This window comes from Schistocerca gregaria, chromosome 2 (genome assembly GCF_023897955.1).
Source record: "Schistocerca gregaria isolate iqSchGreg1 chromosome 2, iqSchGreg1.2, whole genome shotgun sequence".
Classification (NCBI taxonomy): Eukaryota; Metazoa; Arthropoda; class Insecta; order Orthoptera; family Acrididae; genus Schistocerca; species Schistocerca gregaria.
The window spans coordinates 591,557,746-591,575,927 of record NC_064921.1 but is presented as its reverse complement, the minus strand read 5'-3'; the positions used below and the strand labels follow the sequence as shown (position 1 = coordinate 591,575,927).

Genomic DNA, 18,182 nt, shown 5'->3' with positions numbered 1-18,182 from the left:
CAGGACGCCACCACCTCATGTCCCCTTTCGCCGAAAGAGGAAGGCAAAGTTGCAAACATCGCGTGGCATACCTGCCCGGTTACCCGGCGGCCATCGATGTCACTTTAGTGTCGTGATCTGGCGGGAAGTGGTGTATTCAATGAGTAAAGTCCATTGACTATCATATGCTACTAAAACAGTGAGCATTATCGAGAAGCAAATGTAACTTGGTGACGAACAGCGTAAGTCCACGCGTCTGGCTTATTGAGTCCAATACCCGCGATCCGTTTGTTACGGTGAAGAAAGATGCCACGTAGGGAATGGTACCTAGAAGAAGGTTTGTAATTTTTCAAAAATTTCTTGTTCAACAAGCTGCCAAGGAAAAAGAACGGAACGCTGAACATCATATCATTCCCCAAGAGAAATACTTATCTTTTGCAAAAACATGAACGATAGAGGTCGGTTCGAACTGCACGTATTTCCCTTGTAAGAGGAGGGATTTAAGACAGTTCACTCGTAAGCACGAAAAGTGTTATAAATAAACTTCTGTATGAATGTATCGTGCGATTTGATCACATGGGGAGAGGTTTCAGCTTCCCAGTTTCCAGATATTCGCAATATAGGCAGGGTCAGTCAAAAACACTGCCTGTTGTGTATACCCACTTCCGTTGACAATCGTCCTTTATCCTTAAAAGTTCATTATCATAAGAAAATATCCTCGTAGATGGATGAAATATAACCTATCAACAGAGTACGGGCCAAGGCTGACTTCTGCTGCACTCCAATTATAACCACCCTGGATGTGGTACATTACGTGATTCAAAGTAATGAATAGAATGCTTGTACAAACGTCAATGTGTTGAATAGCAATATGCATAGATAAGCACTCCTGCCCATGTCCTTCTGCACATGCTTCGCATGTCGACGCATAGTTCGTTGTGACAGCTTTAGAACAGAGAGGGTGGGGCGCACATCAGTAGCTACTCTTACCTGATCAGGCAGACGCGAAAGGGCAGCTGAGGTTATTGCATTTACAGTGGCTTGCTTACTCGTCAACACTCACCATAACCAAACTATTGACGTGCGAGCGCAGCCTTGGGTAACAGCTAGTTAAAAATAAAGAAAATAGAACAAGCATTCGAACATTATGTTTGTGCTGTTCATCTAACGAACCAGAATCACCTATCGCTAATAATGGAAATAATGTAATTCCACGAGTACTGGCAAGGCAGCACATAAAAGCTATTCGTGATATAAAGCGAGTTATGATCCCAAAAAATTTCATAATTACATTACAAGTAATTAATGTGCTAGAGCCGGCCGTTGTGGCCGAGCGGTTCTAGCCGTTTCAGTCTGGAACCGCGCGATCGCCACGGTCGCAGGTTCGAATCCTGCCTCGGGCCTGGATATTTGTGACGTCCTTAGGTTAGGTAGGTTCAACTAGTTCTAAGTTCTAGGGGACTGATGACCTCAGATGTTAAGTCCCATAGTGCTCAGAGCCATTTGAACTGTGATAGAAAACGTAATACACAACCAATTTGCTTTAATACTTATAGAATGTCTGCAGAGTAAGCCAATTCCGAAAACTGGAATGCAATTGCCCTACTTCATAGGAAAGAAGGCAATACAATCACAAAAAACTATAGTAGCTGTAATGTGCAAGATATTCACTATGATAAGGCAAAAACATTGAAATTTATTTAAGCAGAGGAGCAAGTTGGTTTTACAAGTGGATGTAGAACTTTGAATCATTTACAATTTTTGACTTAAACTACGGAAAGGAGCAGTGAGTCTCAATTACCACTTATCCTATAACTCACAGATCCTGAGAAAGCTATGCACTTAAATTGAACAAAATCTTCATTAACAGGACTTATAAAACAAGGTATTGGATTCAGCATATGTTAGTATACTCCAGAATATATACGTTATTGATGAGCTTCTGATAGATTTCATCATGGTAATGGTAAACTGAAAGCTGCCCTAGAAAAACATTCATATTCTTAAACTGCGATGAATCGAGATGCATTTTAACTAGTGCAATATATTAACACAGCAAGCCTGATGGTAGGTGTGAATTATAATATGACAAAAATAATGTCTAACTATTTCACTGTGCTACGTTTGTTATTTGTTGTTCAGCAGTACTGAATTGTCTTCCCAGGGCACTAGCAGCTCACTTGTGCCATAAGTGTGCAGACCCCATCAACAGTACCAGGCACACGTCCACCTGCCAGTAATGCTGCGTAGTGGATGTCTTACGTAACAGCCGTTACGTCACGTGCGGTCGATGCCCCCTGGTGTCATAGACGGTGCAGCCCACACTGGACGACGATGGATGGCAGCTCTCCGAGCTAACCTCCAAACTGTTCTTGTTAGTCGAATACATTTGCCCATCTTGAAGTACCCATTGGCATGCAGAGTTCGACTCTTGGCTTCCAGTTAAGACCTTATTTCTCAGGCCCTCCTCCACAGTGTTTTAATTTGTGTCACACTCCTTGAGCAGCCTGCAGGCAATCGACCGCTGCTATTCGCGTCGCCCTTTGGTCTTTGCTATCCATGACCTTCTCTGTCCCCTTTTTTGTGCCGCCTGTTCCGTTGTCTTTCTCTGGGTTCCAAGTCATGTGGGCATCCCAGGGATTGAACTGGCTGAACGTTTGGCTAGTGAACCATATACTTACCCCCCATTTTCATTCATGGATCCAGCTTTGGATATGCGGATCTACGCCAAATCTCTCTTTGCCCAAAAACGCAATTACATCGGGTGCCCTACTGCTCGGAGCATTAAATTCCGCACAATCAAGGAGCCTGCTGCAGTTTGGCGCTCTTCCTTCCTCTCCTCTCAGAAGGAGTCCACTATGGTATTATACCGTCTACGCATTGGTCATACCCAGCTCACCCATTGTTTCCTCCTACCTAACGACCCACACTTACAACGTGGTTGTGGCGCGAGACTGACTGTATCACACATGTTGATGGAATGTCCCCCTTCTTTCGGCCCTTTGCGCTAAGTATCATCTTCCCGATTCCTTAAATTTAGTATTTGCAGAAGATTCACAAGCGGTTGAACTGGTCTTCAGTTTCCTCCGTGAAAGCTGTTTTTATTTCCAGATATAAGGATCCACTTTAGTCTTGGAACCAGGCAGGTTGTTTGTGATTTGGACCTCTTTTCCAGTCTTCTCTGTCTGTAACGCCATCAACACCCCTTTCTTCAAGTTTTTAGATTTGGTCTCACCTTTTATGCCTTGTTTGTGCGTTTTTAATGTATATTATTTTATAATTTGTCTCCCCTGACTGGATCCGACCACTTTTAGCGGACTTTCTTTCTTCAGTGACTAACTTCAGAATCGCGAGACTGACAACCTCGCCGTTTGGTCTCATAACCCCTCTCATGTAATCAATTAAGTAACGACCGACGTCGGCCATATACGTGTTAGTGATCATTAATTAAACATTGCCTCGTGATGACTGTGTGTTGTGTGATGTCATTGGGTTAGCTAGGTTTAACTAGTTCTAGGTTCTAGGTGACTGCTGACCTGCGGTGGTCTAGCGGTTCTAGGCGCTCAGTCCGGAACCGCGCGACTGCTACGGTCGCAGGTTCGAATCCTGCCTCGGGCATGGATGTGCGTGATGTCCTTAGGTTAGTTAATGTTAAGTAGTTCTATGTTCTAGTGGACTGATGACCACAGATGTTAAGTCCAATAGGGCTCAGAGCCATTTGAATCCACAAATCATTTAGGCCAGGTTTCTTCAGAATCTACGCCTTTCCTACCAGTTGCGTTCATATAATCATGGTCAAAAGTTGCGTATGCCGGACAAGGTGGGAAAGTTGTAAACGGACACACTAGACGACGGAAGAGTTTACTTTCTGGTCAATGCTACTTTAAAATGACGGTATATTTTCTCCTCTGATAGAGCTATTTGAAAATAGGCAAACGACGACTTCCAGTTACAAGCGCCCAGATGTGATGACAGACTGTGTAACGAATGATCAGTAGCACGTTATCTATCTGAATGACGCTACCAACGCGAATGGTGTGGCCGACGTAAAAGATATTCGCAGGCCTCGCGCGAATGGGAGGTGACGTAACGGTACCGCTGACCGCCAGTCTGCGCTTGGCAGCATTTACGCGTATCTGGTGCACGGCCTGGCGAAAGCTCCACATTGCTTCGGTAGCTCAGTTGGTAGAGCGGTGGACTGTAGAGGAGCTTAGTAGCAGATATCCATAGGTCGCTGGTTCAAATCCGGCCCCATAGGAAAATTTTAAATATTCGTGACTTTGCTTCTCTTTACAAAATGTGCTACATCTTAATCGTACATACTGTTGTGACATTTTTGAGACAAAGGTACGACTAAGACAGAACCAGCATCTATGTGTGTATTTCACATTTACCTCTACGTGATTACTCTGCTATTCACATTAAGTGCCTGGCAAAGGGTTGAACGAACCACCTTCAAGCTGTCTCTCCTTCGTTCGACTCTCGAACGGCTTCCGGGAAAAACGAGCACTTAAATTTTTCTGTGCGAACCCCGATATCTCTTATTTTATCATGATGATCATTACCCCCTACGTAGGTGGGTGCCAACAGTATGTTTTCGCAATCGGAGGAGAAATTTCGTGAGAAGATCCCATCGCAAAGAAATACGCCTTCGTTTTAGCGATTGCTACTCCAGTTCACGTAAATGTCTGTTGAACTATCTCCCCTATTTCGCGATAATACAAAACGAGCCGCCTTTCTCTGATCTTTACCACACCGCACTGCAATATTCCAGAACAGGGCGGACAAACGCGGTGTAAGCAGTCTCATTAGTAGACCTGTCGCACATTCTAAGTGTTCTGCCAATGAATCGCAGTCTTTGGTTTGCTTTACCCACAACATTATCTGTGTGATCGTCATTTCAAATTGTACTCCCTAAGCATTTAGTTGAATTTACACCCTTCAAATTGTGTGACTTATAGCGTATTCGAGATTTAGCGGATGCCTTTTAGTACTCACGTAAATAACCTCACACTTTTCTTTATTCCTGGTAAATAGCCACTTTTCGCACCTTACAGATATCTTACCTAAATAGTATTGCAATTTGTTTTGGCCAGGTAATGACTTGGTAAATGACAGCATCATCTGCAAATAATCTAAGATAGTTACTCAGATTGTCTCCTATGTCGTTAATATAGAATAGGAACAACAGAGGGCCTATAACACTTGTTTGGGGAACGCCGGATATTACTTCTGTATTACTCGATGCATTCCGTGTATTACTGCGAGCTGTCACCTTTATGACAGCAATCGCGCATCCAGTCGCACAACTCAGGTGAGATTCCATAGGCAAACAGTTTGGTTTGAAGACGCTTGTGCTTTTCTTGCTGATACTATCGTAAAACCATAGAAAGCACAGATTTTATTAAAATTCCCTAAAAAAAAATTAGAAGTTAAGAATAATGTTGCATTTCTGTTGTACAGCACTGACAAAAGGAACAATCGATTATTGTAGTTTTTAGAGAGTGAACTGGATTAAGAAAAACGGGAAAGAAATCTCGTAACTTATTAAATACGGAAAACACGATACATTCCACATTTGGGAGTTATTAAAAGTTGAACACGTGTTCCTATCCTTGTCACCATATCCGAGAAAATTGTAAGTAGCGTCGAAGCTGATGTCAAGAAAGAAAATTTGAGAAAGTATGCTTTCGAGACAATATCTGATACACACGAAAAGCTTTTCGACAAAGTGAACATAATTGAGGACGTACTGCAAAGGACCCAAACAGATTCTTCTTTTGATCTGCGTGTCTGTTGTACGAAAATATTAAGATTAGATGAATGTATCATAACAGAATCACAGAAATTTCTGAATTTCAAGCACATAGACGGTACCATCAATGATAAACTTTCTAATGCAGGAATTAATACCAAAAGCATACTAATCCTTATCGTACCATTTAATTGAAAAAATCTATAAAATCATGTCTGAACTCCTTCGATAATGTAATTGACCCAAATACTCTAAAGAGAGAGAAGAACACCAAAAATGGTTCAAATGGCTCTGAGCACTATGGGACTTAACATCTGTGGTCATCAGTCGCCTAAAACTTGGAACTACTTCAACCTAACTTAACTAAGGACATCACACACATCCACGCCCGAGGCAGGATCCGAACCTGCGACCGTAGCCGTCGCGCGGTTCCAGACTGAAGCGCCTAGAACCGCTCTGCCACTTCGGCAGGCGAGGAAAACACAGCCTTGAAAGGACCGGAAAAGAGTGATGATTAAAATGTAAATGACAAAACAACTACTGGTATACATAACTGCTATATTTAAAGCACTAATAACAAACGACTGGCAGTCACGTACAGGAGATGTGTGGTGATCTAAAGAGTATGTTTCGGTAGACGTCACCCGTGAAGAAACATCCGTCATAAGTACCACACATCTTTTGTGGGACTTAACGTGTGGCCATTTTCCAACCCGACGGTGAAGAGAGTGCTCTGAGCCTCTAGCCGCTCCTGTGCCCTCTCTAAAAAGGCCGTTGGCTGAATGAGGGTGACTTCTTAGGGAGATTTTTTAATTCTAATGTATTTTAACGTCTACTTGAATATGGTTCTTATTCCCGAAACCAGTAGTTAATAAAGCATTATTCACGAAACGCAGAATTTCTTAAAATCTACAATATATTACTGCTGTGGACAACTAAAGACATGCGGAAGAAATTCTAAGTATGGTTGAAGAACAACCCACTGTAAGAACAAGAAGCTCAGCGCGTCACTTGGTAACATGACATATGACTGTTTATGGCATGTTGCATCAAGGGTTACTGCATCCTTATCATTACCAGAGAGTCAGCTTCTTCACGAGGTGGACTACCCATGAAGAGCTACACTTGAAACACCCCATCCATCACTTATCTGGTTTTGGTGTGTATTCACTCCAGCTAATTGACTAGCAGATCAACAGAGCGTGCAAAACTGCCGCAATGTCGGATAACGAAAAGAAAATAATACGGCCCTGTGACTCCTGATTGAACTGTGGTGGCAGTGTTGACATTAATTGATTCAGAATTGATCCTTTTTTTTAAATTAGAAAAGGGGTGCACATTGATGTTATATTCAGCTATTGAACACCAGATGGAAATGTTGAACATAAAATTAATTAAGAAAGTGATCTGGTGTTTGAACTACTTGATATAAAACAGATGCAGTCGATTAGCACAAATTTATTTTAACTTACGACCTTCCATCATCACATTACATGACTCTCCAAACAGGCAGTGGGAATAAATTGAGTTTACGTGGAGTAAACCGCGATAATCAAAATTCAATCCTATCGACTGACACAGGCGTAATGCAAAGTGCAAGAAGAATTCTACAATACACGGCCTATGAAACCCTCGTGGAAACTTTGCCGGCGTGATCCAACTAATTAATCAGTGGCCTAACTCAAACTGGAGTGGGCGCAATATCATCGAATTCAGCATGGTGGGGGGGGGGGGGGGGGGGGGGGTGTCGTTGTGCTGACATCGGCCGGCCTCATGGTGCTGCAAGGCTGCGGTCGTCGATTCACTCCTAGCTATCTTGCTCAGTACATAGCTGAATGAAAACTTTCTATCTCCGAGCTGAATCGTTCTGTTTGCTAAGTCATAAGCTGCCGAGATGCTCACTCTCTCTCAGGCAGGCTGAGTGAGGAATGCCATGTCCGCACTCTAGGCAAGCTGGGAACGGAAGATTTCTACGGAGTCCCCTCTTTGCCTCGGTTACCCCTCCAGCAAAATCACTTACGCCAACTGCAGCGCCAGTCGCGTTAATTATGCGCTGCGTCCCAGCGCCGACGAATGCCTGTTCTGGGAAGTGAACAAATTCCCACAAAATTTATCAATAGGTATACCGTTTTCTGTCTACTACCCGGTACACCAGCATAGGGTCAACCACCCCCACACAGTCACTCATCTTAAGGCAGCTGGAGGCCGCACCCCGTTACCGATTTCTCAGATTTTGAGCCGCCCTAAGCTGCCTATTATCGCTTCCCTTCACGTGCTGGCACCTGGCTGCAGTCAGCTCTGAATACTTCCTTGGGGTAAACTAGCCTCCAGTAAATCTATGCGCTTCCACAAAGTTTTCACGTTCTGTGAATTACTTTAAAGCCATCACCGAACATTAATTATTCCAATACGTCCTTACTATACCCACTACAAGAAGCATTGTGCCTTGTCAGTCATTTTGTTCAGCCCTACTGTTCGCTCAACGTGAGTTCGGTGATCTTTAATGACTTCATGTAAGGGGCATAGTACTTGCCGTCTTACACACTCTTCACCTGGCCCTTGGAACAGTGTGAAAACAACACAGAGTTTAAAACTTTCTGACAGATTGGTACTGTATGCCCAACTTAGACTATAACTTTAGCTTTTCACAGGCAAGTTCTCTACCAACTGAGCTACCCAATCACGAATCACTACCTGTCCTCACAGCTTTACTTCTTCCAGTACATCCCCTTCTACCTCAGGGTCAACATTAAATGGCTGACGGTAGATCCCAAACTGAGTTTTAGAAAAGGGACTAATGGTCATAAACGTACTTCTTTTTTCTATTTACTCAAACAAATATGACCTACTTGTATTTACTTATTGTGCTCTCATCTAACACCGATGCTTTTTTGAATTATTGTAATTCCAAATATTTTATTGAAGCTATTCTGTTGGCATCCTGAAGGAGAGTGCTATTTTTGAGCGTTTGGAGTGGGGAGTGTTGATCTCCATATAAAATGACCAACTGTCACAGTGTGATGTGGCTGGGCAAGCTGAGCGAAAGGAAGAATGACGTGATGACGGTATGAAGGCGATCGAAGCCCTTTGGAACTTGTGAAGTCCTCAGACGGAATATTCTGCTGGGAGAGAAGGATCTTATTCTCCCAGACGGGACGCTCTGTGGGAAGGACGAGCCTATCCAGTGTTCAGAAACAGTGCTATCTATTTTACAATATTACCTCAGGATCATCTTGGAAAATAAAGAATTGTTTGGGCTGCGACAGGTCGCTTCTACTGGAAAGAGAGCCTGGACTCGTTAAAAGTAGGTGAATACTGTGTAGAAAGAGGGGTAAACCGAACGAAGACCCAAGGAATCCGTACTATAACATAGCGTCTTGCCCCCACTCCAGGAAAGAAGCTCACAGTCGGCAAAGGCAGCCGGACCTGTCACTGTGCTGTGGCCGCCCCACGCCTCCGTCTTACAACAGGGCGGCAGCGGGATCGTAGCCTACGGCGTTTGGAGCCCACCACAACTAACTGTAAGGTGTAACGAGCGTGACGTCACCATGTCTGTACCGTTCCACGGAGAGTGCTGCTCGTCGTCCCTCCGTAATCTTGGAAAAACTGTAGGTTAAAGTCAACATTTTTAACGTTCTTTCTCCGAAAACTGCGTACTAGTTCCGAGATCCTCTGCAAGAACCAATACTCTGATTTGATAATGCAAATATTAAAGCGGTACGGACGGGCTGGAAAATTCCAGTCTTAAACAATGTAAAATCTGTTCATAGAAAAGTTCCCTTTTCTCAGAAACTATTCGGAAAAATAAATTGTTAAAGAAAGAAATTTCACCTGTAGGTTACCCATTTCTGACCACTTTAACAGGTGGAGTGTGAAAGTATTGATTAGCATAGAGGTAGTGGTTATTTTTGTGAAAAGTGGACGTAATAATCTGTATACTCTATTTTATGTATGTGAGGCCCTAACGTTTGTTCATATTTACAAAAAAAAGAAAATCCCTTTGTTGAAATATGCGCACTACACCAGTGAGTACAGCCTGTAATTTTGAACGAATTGTAGCAAATAGGAACTGGGAAAACGTACACATTCCTCTTAAAAAATACAGTAGTCAATGGCATCTTGCCTCATATAATGGGCTGTCAACTGCCTCTTGCATTTCATCTTGCAATTTTGTTTTCCCTGCTCATCTGCACTGTCTTCCCTTTGTTTCAAGGTTTCTAACAGCTCTCTCTGATGGTCTATGTCCTTCTTTAGCTAACTTTAACAGTTATTCTACTGTGAAACAACCAACAGATTGTAGCAGTGTTTTCAGGACTTTACACATTGCAACATTTCTTTCATTGGAAACGTTACCACTGTATCAAAGACACCAAAATGCAATGCACTAGTTGACACAAACACTGTCTTGCTACTTCTGGCCCAGATTATGCTGTTGATAGACTTGTTAGGATTCTGAGTGAGGCCATAATGACACTTCAATTTTCTTACATCTGACAAATGTTTGAATGTTCGCTTCAAGACCCCTACTATGACATAAAGTATAGCTGGTTTTTGAATAAATTTCCCTCCATTTTGCTCTGCTCTGTGGTATTTACACCATGGATCACTTCCTGGAGGTCGTAGGCTATGAATGGGCGTATCGTCTCTGAAGAGAGTTGAAATAAAACTGCCCATACAGATTTTCTCACGTCTGCAACACTAATAAAACTTTGAGTGATACCATGCCATAATAATTTTGAGTTTTATCTGTGACAAATTCTAAGAGTCTATTCTTACCATCTAACCCCATGGTATATTGCCCATGTATGCAGTTTTCAGTTCTCACAGCCTCATATTCACTTTCGTATGTGGCCTATGCACTTCAGTTTAGTGATAGTTACATTTTCTCCCTATGCCTTCTCTTCCTCAACTCCTCTGAACGCTTTTGGATCCTCAATCCCTAAGTAATTGCTCTTGGATGTGGGTGATACAAAAAATAAAATTTCTGTCTCTGAACTGTCAAGTGTACATAGTCACAACAACGCAGTGTTTTATTTAAATGAATAAATAAGAAATAAAGCAATAATATATGTGTATCATATACTGTTGTAAAGGGAAAATTTCAAAGATTAAGACTAATGAAGAAAACAAAAATGGAAAACTTCAAGATTTCAACCTGCCCACAACCCGCTAATTACTTGAGAAATGGTGTCAACTTTCTAATGCAATGGAAAAAGATTAGTTTCCTCTGAACATATTAGAAAACTTACACTTAAAATGGTCAGAAATGGGTAACCTACAGGTGAAATTTTTTCTTTAACAATTTATTTTTCCGATTGCTACCTGCGACAACAGTAGTCACTCATTGTATATGCTTTCAGAATTTCTGTACTCTGCAAATACTTGTTACTGGGTAAGTTTCAGACATAGTTTTAGACTAGGTTCTTTGCATGTTATTTTGTGTCAGTTTCGCAGTTCTTAGGATCTGATAAGATAAAAATAACGAGATCATTGAAAATGAGATCTGCACTCTTTGGCCAGTCTGTGAAAGAGACCTAACAATGATTTGTATATAAACGCCTCATGAACAAGTGTCTATTAAGCATTGGCATCACGATCTGCAACATGCAGATAAAGAAGAAACTACTACGAGTGAGTTGTTATTCTCTATGTAGTAAATTATGTATGGCTTTGTTTATAGTTATTGTACTCAATCGTGAACTTTATTAAAGTCCTTTCTAGCATTGATGTCCTTTGCAAACGGGATAAGCAGCGACATTAACTGATATTTACTGATTCTGTGCATACGGGCTTTAAAACAACAACCTGACTGTTTCAAATTGTTATTGTAGGATTCCAGTTATTGCAAACAATTATATTTGAAAGTACATTCCAAAGCAGCGCAAATCGTAAAGAATTGCCTAAGCAGCTTTTGGAAACAATAGTTGACTATACTTGCTTTTCTGATACACTAGGGTAAAGATCTGAAGGAAATCACTTAAAGAATGTAATATTTTCACAAACAATTATTCTGAAATGAGGAGAGAGAGTCCTCTAAACGTCAGCTGACAGATTTCTAGTGATGTATCTTTTCTTTTCTAGTTTTAACTACCGAATGTTTGCTTTCCTGATTTACAAGCTCTTTTTTTCACTTGTATTCAGGCGCTCTAAGCGGCGCATTGCACAAAAGGTCGAAAATAATACAAGGAATTTGTTTTTAATGTAACGTTTCTGAAAAATGTGTATGGTTTTTAATCCCCGTTCCCTCTTCCTCTATAACGTAACGTAACGTGCGTGAAATACACAACATATGACAGGTAATAAGTCTCCACCAAAATCTCGTACTGCAATTAGCAGCATAAACTGCTAGTGCAGTCAAGCCTGTGTCAGTGGCTCTCTCTCGGGCTGTGACGTCACTAAAGGCAAGGTGAGGCTCACGAGAAAGGCAGGCTTTGCTGCGTACGTCGTATCACGTGACGCTGCAGGTCTCACGAGAGCCAGCACCCGTCTCCGGCGGCGAGCGAGTGACAATTTCAGACGCGTTCAATATTCCTTGACTGCGCGTTTAAAGCCATGCAAGTTCTCGACAGCACAACAAACTTAAGACCTTCAGTCGATGTTTTTTGAATTAAATATTGAGTTCCCGTGGGTCTTGCACGAAACCTCCTTTCGCAGAGGCCTCTTTTGGAAACTGGTCAAATTTTTTGACTTTATTGCCTACAGTTGAGAGGTTACTAATTGTGCTCATATACCTTAAAGCTCTCCCTTTCATGCTACATTGGTAGTCGAGTGGCTAGGACAAACGACTGTGATTTGCGTTACTTGGCGAGCAAGTTGGTGCACTCTGGCCACAACTAACATTAGTTACATTTTTCCTGACATATGTGTCATCCAAATTCGGGTGGTAGAGTGGGAGAGTACACTGAAGATGATGTAAGAAATTTTGTCTTAGAACCCAGAACTACAGATGCACGAGCACTGTTTTCGGCAATCCTTACACTGGTAACTGAGCGCCCACTGTCTAACGTAATGATCGAGGCGCGGACAAAAAGGGGCGGGGGTGATCATAAGGGTATGACACCCATTTTAGTAAAAGCGTTTATATTGATAGCGGTATTAATTTCCAAATTTAGTAGCTAATTTTTAAAGAGAATAAAAGTCTAGAAGCCGACCGCGGTGGTCTCGCGACTGCTATGGTCGCAGGTTCGAATCCTGCCTCGGGCATGGATGTGTGTGATGTCCTTAGGTTAGTTAGGTTTAAGTAGTTCTAAGTTCTAGGGGACTGATGACCACAGCTGTTGAGTCCGATAGTGCTCAGAGCCATTTGAACCAAAAGTCTAGAAAATGTGGAGATATTATAACACATTAGAAGCTTCGCTTAACACAGGGTGCTTTTTATTTGCGTTCCTGAAGGTCAGACCACGTGGTTTGTGGCCTGACTGTCTGTAGAAAACATTCCAGCCAGGGAAAGACGGCCTCTCCAAGTGTGACCACACCGCTTGCGATCAGCAAAAAAAAGAAAGTAAGACTTTTGCGAACATAGATGCAGACGACAGAAATATGAAGCTACAGCGTTCCCTCCACTTTTGTACTTTGCAGACGTGTGTTTACAATAATGTTAGAGCTAAATGAAGTACTGATTGTACCGAGTGGACTTTCCAATAGTATACCGTATAATAACTTGACACATCTAGTTCTGAAATTTTTGGGCAAGGGATTTTTAGATCATGTATCTACCTGATTTATGATTTATTGTAAGTTATACTAAAACGATGGACCAAGTAATGACCTAAACGAAGTATATATTTGTAAATATATGTAAATGCGCTAAGAAAGATTGAGCGAAAAATACAACACAAAATCTGTGGGCCAATAAGGGAGGAAGAACGCTGGAGAATACCTACACTGCTGAATTACAAGAGTTGATACAATGTAGGGAAATAGTAAAACGTGTCAAGTCACAGCGAATACGATGAATATGACACTTGGAGAAAACTGTCAGAGGATAGAATTCCAAAGAAAATGATGAAAGCTGTGGTCTATTAAGCTAGGCGAAAAGGCGACCTAGAAGAAGGTGGATTGACGACGTAATAATGGATCTCACCAGTACGGGAGTCCGTAAAACGTCAGCAAATAACCGAGAAGTGTGGAGGAAGATCGTTAAAGAATCCAAGGCTCACCAAGGGCTGTAGCACTACTGAAGAAGAAGTAGAAGAAGAAGAAGGTGATAGTGTTATTTTGGAGATTGTAGACATTTGTTGTGTGGAGAGGGGAGGCGGCAAACAAAATGTAAATAATATTAATAGCATATTGTTTTGGAAATCGTAGACAACGTTTTTTTTATGGGGATGGGTTGGGGAAGGGGAGGGGAGAAAATAATATTCTAAACTTGCCACACTCTGTAATCAGGTAGCATCGTTCAGCGGACAAATATTGAGACTTGAAATGACTTGACGTCTACGACAAATTAGTATTGTCAAAGTAAATGAATAGCCGTTCTTTGGCATTAACATCGTATTTTCGTCATCTACTTTTGCTAAATTCAAATACTGGAAGACGCTAGCGTCATTACGGTATTCTTCTGGAACCTGCTAAACCAAGAAGTGAGATGAGAGTAGGATCAAGACGCAAATTAGAAATCAAGCACTTGTTGTTTCGCAGTCGTCACCGTAAAGACACATTAAGCAACTGTGTGTAAATCAGAGCTACCTACGGCTCTAACAAACTGCAGGAGGTTTGCAAGTTGCACGAAGCTAGGAATACGATACAAAAACATGGGCTCGTCTGGGATTTGAACTTTTTTTTTTTTTTTTTTTTTTTGGGACCTCTCGCACCCTAAGCGAGAATCATACCCCTAGACCAACGAGCCGCTCGTGAGAGAAAAGCCTTTCTCTTGAGTGAGACGCAGTGAGGCGGTCCAGCTGCGTGCAGAACGCGGCGCGCGCTGTGCGGCCGGCGGCGGCTCCTGCGTTCCGCTCTGGCCGCCTCTCGCGAAGCGAGCAACACCTGTGCCGCACACCTGTACAGGACGGGCGCACGTGCTGCAATTCTGGCAGCTTTCAGCCAATACTGCCTACCTTCACAGCTGCGTGGCGCAGTCGAAATTGTTGAACTTCAGCAAGGATAACGACTTCAGGAGCAGTGAAGAGAATCAAGTCGGCATCACAAAGTAATGATAAAGCTAACTTAATTGGAAACTGCAGCATTAGCAGACAAAAACCAACATTTTTCTTCGCTCTGCTGAAACGTTAGATGAGCAAGGAGATCGAGAATTTGACGTCGTGTCGCCTTCAGTATACTTTGGACATGAAACAAAAGCTCGCATTAGAAAGACTCAGGAAATATAAGAACACCCATCTTAAAAATACAAGCCTAACGCGAGAGCATTAAATTCTATTGTCTTATTTTCAACCTGACTTCATGTCTTTTAAAATGACACCAATTCACATAAATTTCTGTAGTTTCCCTCCAAAGGACACCGAATACTACAAGAAAGTAAAGTCGTATGGCGTCGTTGGCTGGCAGCCGCCGAAATCCAGGTTCAACCTACTAATTGGAAAGCATTTTCCTGTCATTCCTGCACACCGGCACCTTTCGTTATGTGAGACGTGTGTTAAGTGTATCTGATAAGTGCGGAACACTGAAATCGGTGTGTGTGCTGTGGTGTCATGTTTGCGTTGTATGACAATCAGAGAAGGGAGAAGGTGAGAGTCGATGCCAGCACGAAAGGGGACGACGAGCGTAACGTTCCCACCCGATGGACGGACCACCACCAACATTGTCACGTGCCCACACTCCTTGAGACACTGCGGAGAGATGTGAAATGTAATCGAAGACACGGCGCAAAGTCTATAGGTCAGGACACCACCACCACCTCCTCTCTCCTTTCACGGAAAGACGAAGCCTAAGTTGCAAACATCGCGTGGCATACTTGGCCGGTTACCCGGCGACCATCGATGTCAATGAGTGATGGGCGTTGACCATATAGGCTACTGAAACTGTGAGCGTTATCAAGAAGCAATTTTAACTTGGTGAAGAACAGCATAAGACCACGCATGTGACTTATTGAGTCCAATACCCGTCATAACAGTGCTTACAATAGGGCGATCCGTATGTTACGGTGAAGTATGATGCCAGGTAGAGAATCCTACCTAAAGTAGCAATATGCATAGATGCGCACTCCTGCTCATGTCCCTCTGCACAAGTTGCTGAGCAGTAATGATTAGCATGTCGACGCATGGTTGGTTGGGTCAACTTGGGATGGGGAGAGTGGGTCGCATATCACTAGCTACTCTTACCTGAACAGGCAGAGACGTGAGGGCAGCCGAGGTTGTTGCATTTACAATGGCTTGCTAACTCGTCAACACTCACCATAGCTAAACTGTTGATGTGGGAGCGCAGCCTTAGGTAACAGCTAGTGAACAATAAACAGAATAATACAAGCATTCGAACATTATGTTTGTGCTGTTCATCTAACAAACCAGAATCACAAATAGCTAATAATGAAATTAATGTAATTCCAAGAGTAATGCCAAGTGAGCACATAAAAGCTATTCGGGGTATAAAGCGAGCTATGATTCCAGGAAATTTCAAAATTGTAATCGAAGTAATTACTGTGCTAGATCCGACTGCTGTGGGGGAGAGGTTCTAGGCAAATCAGTCTGGAAGGTTCTAATCCTGCCTCGGGCATGGATGTGTGTGATGTCCTTAGGTTACTTAGGTTTAACTAGTTTTAAGTTCTAGGGGAATGGTGACCTCAGCGGTTAAGTCCCATAGTGCTCACAGCCATTTGAACTGTGCTAGAAAAAGCAATACATAACCAATTTTCTGTAGAAAATAATCCTATTCTTAAACTAGAAATAAATAAATGATTATTAGCGGAGAGTATCGGAACCTTAGCTTTAGAATGATAACCTTCTGTCTGCGACGAATCGGGATGAATTTCAACTGGTGCAATAACTTAACAGAGCAAGCTTGATGGTAGATCTCTCTACAGTCATCGTTCAGCAATACAGATTGTCTTCCCTGGTCATAAGTGTGCAGACCTTATCAAGAGTATCAGGTACTCATCCACCTGGTAGTATTGCTGCGTAGTGGATGGCTTTTGTAACAGCCGTTACGTCACGTCCGGTAGATGCCCCCTGGTGTCACAAACGCTGCAGCTCACACAGGACGACGATGGATAGCAGCTCTGCGAGCTAATCTCCAAACTGTTTTTGTTAATGTCAAATACATGTGCCCAGCCTGAAGTACGCATTGCCATGCAGAATTGGACCCATGGCCTCCAGTTAAGTCTTTGTTTCTCAGCCCCTCCCATCCTCCCTACAGTGTTTTAATTTGTTCAGACTCAATGAGGAACCTGCAGACTCAATGAGGAACCTGCAGGCTATCGACCGATGCTATTCGCGCCACCCTTAGGTCTTTGCTATCCATGACCTTCTCTTTTCCCTTTGCTGTGCCGCCTGTTCCATTGTCTTTCTCTGGGTTCCAAGTCATGTGGGCATTCCAGGGATTGAACTGGCTGACCGTTTGGCTAGAGGAAGAGAGACTTACCCCCGATTTTATTTCTTGGATCCAGCTTTGAATATGCGGATCTACGCCAAATCTCTCTTTGCCCAAAAACAAAATTATATCTGTATCCAAGTTTCTCGGGTGTCAAGCCGGACCCGAACATCGAAGTCCCACGATATTTCTGCGAATAACCGTTCTTTCATCATCAGGTGGTGCTGATGGAATGATCTGCCTGCGCTTTGTCCGTGGTATTCATGTCCGCGGGGTCCCGAGTCGTACCCCGGCGCGGACGGCCGACGTTGCGCCGCGTGGAGGGAGGGGAGGGGGAAGCTGCGGCCACGGGGTACGACTCGGGACCCCGCGGACATAAATACCACGGACACAGCGCAGACAGATCATTCCATCAGCACCACCTGATGATGGCAGAACGGTTATTCGCCGAAATATCGTGGAACTTCGACGATCGGATCCGACTGGACACCCGAGAAACTTGGATACGGCACATTCACCGGTAAAGCATCAGATCACAGAATTCTATCTATTCCTCAGAGGAATAAATTCCGCACAATCAAGGAGCCTGCTGCAGTTGGGCGCTCTTCCTTCTGCTCTTTTCAGAAGGAGTCCACTATGGTTTCATGTTGTGTAAGCATTGGTCATACCCAGCTCACCTATTGTTTCCTCCTACCTAACGACCCACACCCACAATGTGGTTGTGGCGCGAGACTGACAGTATCCCACATATTGGTGGAATGTCCCCTTCTTTCGCCCCTTTGTGGTAAGTATCGTCTTGCCGATTCCTTATATTAAGTATTAGCGTATGATTCATGGGCGGTTGAACTTTGCTGAGTTTTTTCTGTGAAAGTGGTTTTTGTTTCCTGGTATAAGGTTCCACTTTAGTCTTGGAGCACGGGCAGGTTGGTTGCGGTTGGAACTTCTTTTCAGTCTCCTCTGTCTGTGA

General features: G+C 43.0%; 1 non-coding gene across 1 annotated transcript; it reads left to right on the top strand.

The window, feature by feature from the left end:
- The first annotated feature begins 4,149 nt into the window (after positions 1-4,149).
- Trnay-gua (transfer RNA tyrosine (anticodon GUA)) lies at positions 4,150-4,239 on the top strand. Its single transcript is given in 2 exon segments — positions 4,150-4,183; positions 4,202-4,239. It is a non-coding gene; the product is annotated as a tRNA-Tyr (tRNA).
- The last annotated feature ends 13,943 nt before the right edge of the window (positions 4,240-18,182 follow it).